Source organism: Procambarus clarkii, chromosome 7 (assembly GCF_040958095.1).
Source record: "Procambarus clarkii isolate CNS0578487 chromosome 7, FALCON_Pclarkii_2.0, whole genome shotgun sequence".
Lineage (NCBI taxonomy): Eukaryota > Metazoa > Arthropoda > Malacostraca > Decapoda > Cambaridae > Procambarus > Procambarus clarkii.
The window spans coordinates 1,931,250-1,937,403 of NC_091156.1; positions in this window are offsets into that span (position 1 = coordinate 1,931,250).

Sequence of the window (6,154 nt, forward strand, 5' to 3'; positions counted from 1 at the left end):
CTACACTCTTTACTGCTCTCACTTTCACCAATCAACGGGCTAGGAACAAATTCCTTTTGTTGTTCTAGTATTCACAACGGCTGTTGATTTGATCAACAATCAGTGTTCCATAGGGGAACATAGGGGAACATAGGGGAAACGATCAACATTGAAATGAAAATGAAATTAGTAAAGGACCTTAAACAAGTGTTCCCTATGACCCTGTAATATCTCCATAGCTCAAGCAAGTATGTATTAGCGATAAGACCTACCATTAATGTATAATGATTAACTATAAATCCACAGCTATTGAAATGGAGCATTTTCTGTAACTAGCTGACATTATATTTATAAGGTGTGAAGGATAGATGAAATTGTTAATTTAATAATCTCCGTTGAGGTCTGATAAAGACCTTTTGTGCCCTCTGTAATCCTTTTATCCACTACCGCTCACAGGATGAGTATGGGGTGCACAATAAACTAGCAGCCTCCGACGGCAACAATAACAATGTCCAGGTGTGGTCAGTCTGACGCCGTATTGCTGCCTTAATGTGAGCAAATATAAACAAAGAAGTAAATTTATTAGTCATAGAGCTCGAAAAAGGTGAAGTATAGCCGTTTTGGAACATTATTATTATAGATTCAAGAATCCGCTTAGTTTTAATTGGAACGAAGCACCTTGCTGACTCCAGTTAGTTGACTCTAAGGCAATCAATTTCTAAACAGGAAAGACAGCTTTAAGTTCCAGAAGGTTTTATAAGACTTCAAGAAGTCATAAAATGATTTAAAGAGAATTCCCTGGAACGGACGAACTGAGACAGCGCTGTTCGTTGGTCCGAAATGACGCCAATCAGGGAACAGAAAGAAAATACTTTAATACAACAAAAGATTTACTTTTATCTTAGAGGGTTGACCCAAATGACACTAATCCATATATAGCCAGCAAAAATCTTCCGCGTCAGACGTTTATTGTCTGGCAGAAAATCATTCGGTCATGAAAGAAAAAAGCCTGTGACTGACTGAGTGTCTGTGAGAGTGACCAGCACTGGGGCCGGCTGTCCAACAAGCCAGTGAGGGGCAACAAGTGCATCACAATAGACAGTATAAATTAAGCACTATTTTACTGGAGGTCATGATAAGTAAATTTATAATCATAAATATATCCTCGTTGCTGTATATTTCAGTAAAGGTGTAGTGTATTAGCGACATGAAACTCATACTTTAGAATCTAAACTAAAATGATATAAAGTTGTCATAGATTCGTCCGTGTATCTGCCTCTGTTCTCTATATCTCCCGAAATACTTGAGCTGTCTAAATGACCTAACGACACTTGTTGGTGTCGCAGCTGGCGGATCACGCGCCACCATACACCCACTTACTGACATTACAGCCCACGGCATGGGTATGATTTTTTAAATTTACATACATGACATTTCGGTTTTAATAATTTTACGTTTTTTATGTATCATTATATTGCGATATTTCTGTGTGGCTTGAGGCAAGTTTCAGGGGGCTGAGTGAGCTGTTGTGGTCTGTTACACGTTATGCCATTGGTTGACACGTTAGTAAGTGTCCATTCATTGGTCAATCACTCTGCTTTCAGGGAATGCGCTCTGGACAGTTTTTGCGGGATATGAATTTGTATGTTAGTTTAAGTAACAAAAACGGCGATAATGCTAAATCGATGAGTAAGTAAACAGATCATGGGAGTGTTGTGTGTGCTGCTCTGACAACGGTCGCAGCAACGGAGCTTACCTATCAGTGCTTACCGGGACTTAGATCTAGCTAGCTCACTGGACACTGAATCGTAACTATTTGTACATGATGCGTTTTAATTATCTTGACATTCAGATTGTGTTGTATTTTCCATTGGAACTGTGGATGAACGTGGCTTCTACGACTTATATTTTCAGTCCATTTCACTTGTTGACCGCCCGTACGAGGATTTACTTAAGTTCCATTGACTTGTTTCTGTTTCCAACTTAAGCCTCAGTGGATGACTGGTTTGAAACGTTTATATCCTGTGGATTTATATCCACAGAATATAAAAGGTATATACACCACCTTTTATATCCACAGGATATAAAAGGTGGTGTCTCATTCGTGACGTGACCCCTGGAGCTTCTCAAACTTTAATTTGTAAAAGTGTTGAGAAAGACAAAACCTGAAGAAGTAGTGCTAATTCAGGGCATCATGAATCCAGTTAAGCACATACCTCAGATTCATATATATTTAAGGTCGAAGTCCACGCTAGGTTTTGGCACCATTAGTACCCAATTGCTCTTCCCAGGTGTTAATGTGATCCTGGGTAATGGTCTTGCTGGTGGGAAAGCTTAAGGGAAGCAACACACTATTATGGTAGTGAAATGTAAGATTGTGCTGAGAAAGAAGGATGGTGTGCTTTACCCTTCATGTGCTGTGATGTGACCAAAGGGTGGCAAGTGTGAGGGGGCAGTACTGCCACTACCAAGATAATGTTCCAGACACTAGGACCCCTCCAAGGGAACAGTAGGAGGGAGATACATTCCTGGCTGACCAAGGATGTCGGGACTGAGCCAGAAGCAGAGGCTCCATCTCAACCAAGCACTGAAGATGGTGGAGGTGGAAAGGCCAGAGCTACACTGACTCAAATGTTCGCTCCAGAGTTAAAGTCAGCCACACCTTCAAAGCATTGCAGAGCACTGACCCCAGGCACATTTTTTAAAATTTTGGATTGTCAGAAAGCCTTTGACACAGTACCCAATAAGATATTAATTCACAAGCTGAAGACCCAGGCAGGAGTGACGAGAAAGGTACTCCAGTGGATAAGAGAGTACCTATGCAACAGAAGAGAGTAAGTCACTGTGAAGGATAAGATCTCAGAGTGATGAGATGTCACTAGCGAAATCCCCTGTTTCTGACATATATTAATAATCTTCCATATGGAATGGACTCATTTCTCTCCATGTTTGTCGATGCAAAATATTATGAGGAAAATTTAGATGGTCAAATATGGCCAGAGACCTGGCTTAACAAAAATTGACCCTACAAATAGTTACTAGAATTTAATTCAAGTGAAATTAAACTAGTTTTAGGGAACAGGAGGCTTTAAACAAGGTACCAAACGGGAGATGAAATCCTTCAAGACTCGGGTAAAGAAAAAGACCTAGAGAGTTGACATCCAACCTGTCTTCTCACATAATACACAGCATTTTGTGTACCCTATGATCCCCAACGGCCAAAATACAGGTAGTATGAAAAGTAATGGCTTACAAACATCCACGTTTTCTATGATTTGGTTACTTAGGTTAAGTGGATGTCTTGCGTTCGCGCGTTTTACTACTCCGTATTTTGTCCGTTATTGCACCTCGAGAGAACATGCTGTAATGGGAAACCGATCCTGCATGTCTTCTAAAGCCCAAACCACACGGATATCAGCGGCGTGTGCTGAGCCGGAACCCATAAGAACTATAAAACTGAATGGAGAAACATTCAGGACCTTGTATATCGCACATGTCAGACCAATCCTGGAATATCCAGCTCCAGTGTGGATTTCATATCTCGTCAAATACAACACGAAGCTGCAGAAACCTTAAGAGTATGTCACCAAACTAACCCCGAACTAAGAGAGAAAGTTACGAGGAAACGCTACACACATTAAACCTCAAGTCGCTGGAAAACAGAAAAGTTAGAGGAGACATGATTGCCAATTATAAAATTCTTACTGGGATTGATAGAGCAGATAAAGGCAGACTATTTAGCGTGGGTGGGACTCTAAGAAGGGGACAAAAGTGGAAACTAAAATCCAAAATTAGCCTAAGAGATAAGAAAAATAAAAAAATATTTTTTTGTCCGTGTTAGGACAGCAAACAAATGGAATGCACAAAGTGAGGTAGTGGGGGCAAACTCCATACACAGTTTCAAATGCAGATATGATAGCTTTGACTAACAGGCTCAAGAACCTGGAAGAAAGTTGACTGGCAATTGAGAGGCGGGACCAAAGAGCTGAATCACTTCCCCAAAACACAGGCGAGTACAGACATTCGTACTACCAAATCCTCTGGTCTTTCCTTCAAAAGGAAGACTTTTACCGTATGAAAACAAAAAATGTATTTGTCCCTCCTTCCACAGCCGTTACTTTGATGAAAAACGGGGATTGATTTCAGAGCCAAGTTGCAGTATTGAGACAAACTTGCCGGGCAGTCATGAAAACCCCTGGAAAATATGAGTGTGAGTGTGGTGAGGGAGAGGACGGTGGTGAGGGAGCAACCCGTTCTCGCAAATTTAATAAGTCAATATTGACTTATTAAATATGTACATAGGTGACATACTTAACATAATAGATACCCTTAAAAAGATTCATAGAAAACACCGACCTTACCTAACCTTGTTAGTATCTTAAGATAAGCATCTTATTGCTTCGTAATTACAATTATTACTTAACCTATACCTATTATAGGTTAGGTAATAATTGTAATTACGAAGCAATAAGATGCTTATCTTAAGATACTAACAAGGTTAGGTAAGGTCGGTGTTTACTATGAATCTTTTTAAGGGTATCTATTATGTTTAGTATATCACCTATGCACGTAGTTAATAAGTCAATATTGACTTTACGAATTTGCGAGAACGGGTTGGAGGGAGAGGACGGTGGTGAGGGAGAGTCTTGGGGACAGTCTGGTAGTATACCTCAGAACTTTCTCCAGCTTTATACTGCATTTAACGGAATACGGACACTGGACAAGAGTATCCTAGATATTTCCTTTATCAGATTATTGACTGCGAGCCCTATGTCGACTCTCGTAGCATAAGCAGTTGATATTGTCCTGCTAACGTGAAGTTCAGAGACAGGTGCAGTGTGATGCCTCACAGGGTCGTCTTATCCCGCTCCGAGGGCTTCTAATCCCATAAGGAGACACGAAGAACTATATTTACCATAAACAAATCCACAAGGGCCGTGATGAGGGTTCGAACCTACGCAAGGGATGCTCGTGCCCTTGTGGATTTGTTCATTTTATATATCACACTATTGTGATTTCTGTGTGCATATTTACCATATTTATCTGATTTACCTGAGGGCCACGATCTCCCTAGTGGCCTCGACGAGGACAGGAATCCGGCGGCTAGTCGAAGTCCTCCCTATTTGTGCTAATGATTCTGTCCAGCTGTATTTTGAAATTCAGCAGCGTTTTGGCATTTACGGCTTTGGCGGGTAGGCGGTTATATGGTTTATAATTCTATGGAGTAGATAAATCATCTGTTTTCAGTCCTTCATTGTGGCTTGTTGAGCTTGAAACTGTTGTTCCTTGTTTGTGTTACATCTGACCTTTTGAAGAAGAGGTCTGCTGGATCAATATTCTTCAAGTTGTTCAGTATTTTAAATATTTCAGTGTGGTCAGCCCTGTCATATGTGGTTTGCAGCGTTGTTAGCCCTGAGGTCCTCAACCGTTCCTTGTATGAGAGTCGACTTATTTCAGAAATGATTTTAGCCGCCCGGCGTTGAACTTTCTCCAAAGCAAGTATGTCTTTCTGAAGATGAGGTCTTCACCCTTGGACACAATAAGCCGGGTGTGGGCGTACCAGAGATTTATACACTTGTACAGCTACCTTCTTTTCCTTCAAGTCAAAATTTCGTTTGATTATTCCAAGGATTTAGTTTGAAATGTTTACAGCAGCTCCCACTTGTTGCGCTACAGTCAATGATTGGTGGATCCTGACTCCAATGTCATTTTCTTCCTCAATTTGCTGCAAACTATTGTTGCTGACTTGGTAGCCGTGTCGTGCACTGTTATGACCTATATGATTAGGGCATAACTTGTCTTGCATTTTCGATATTAAAAAAACATTGCACTGTTACATTGTTACATTATTATAAAGCCAATAGCACGCATAGCGTTTCGGGCAGGTCCTTAACCTTAATTTTTCCTGGGAAACGACTCGCCAAATCGTTTAACAACCAGATACCCATTCACTGCTGGGTGAACAGAGGCGTACAATTAAGGATTGACACCTACTTAATCCTCCAGGGCCAGGATACGTACCCAGGCCGAATTGCTTGCGGGGCGAGTGTTTTACCACTGTGCCACGGGGACTGCGTCAATATCTCAATAAACTTATTTAAATTTCATTACCTTCCGCATACATACCTTTTATATATTTTCAAGAGTACTGAAATTCTTTTCTTCAATCAACCCT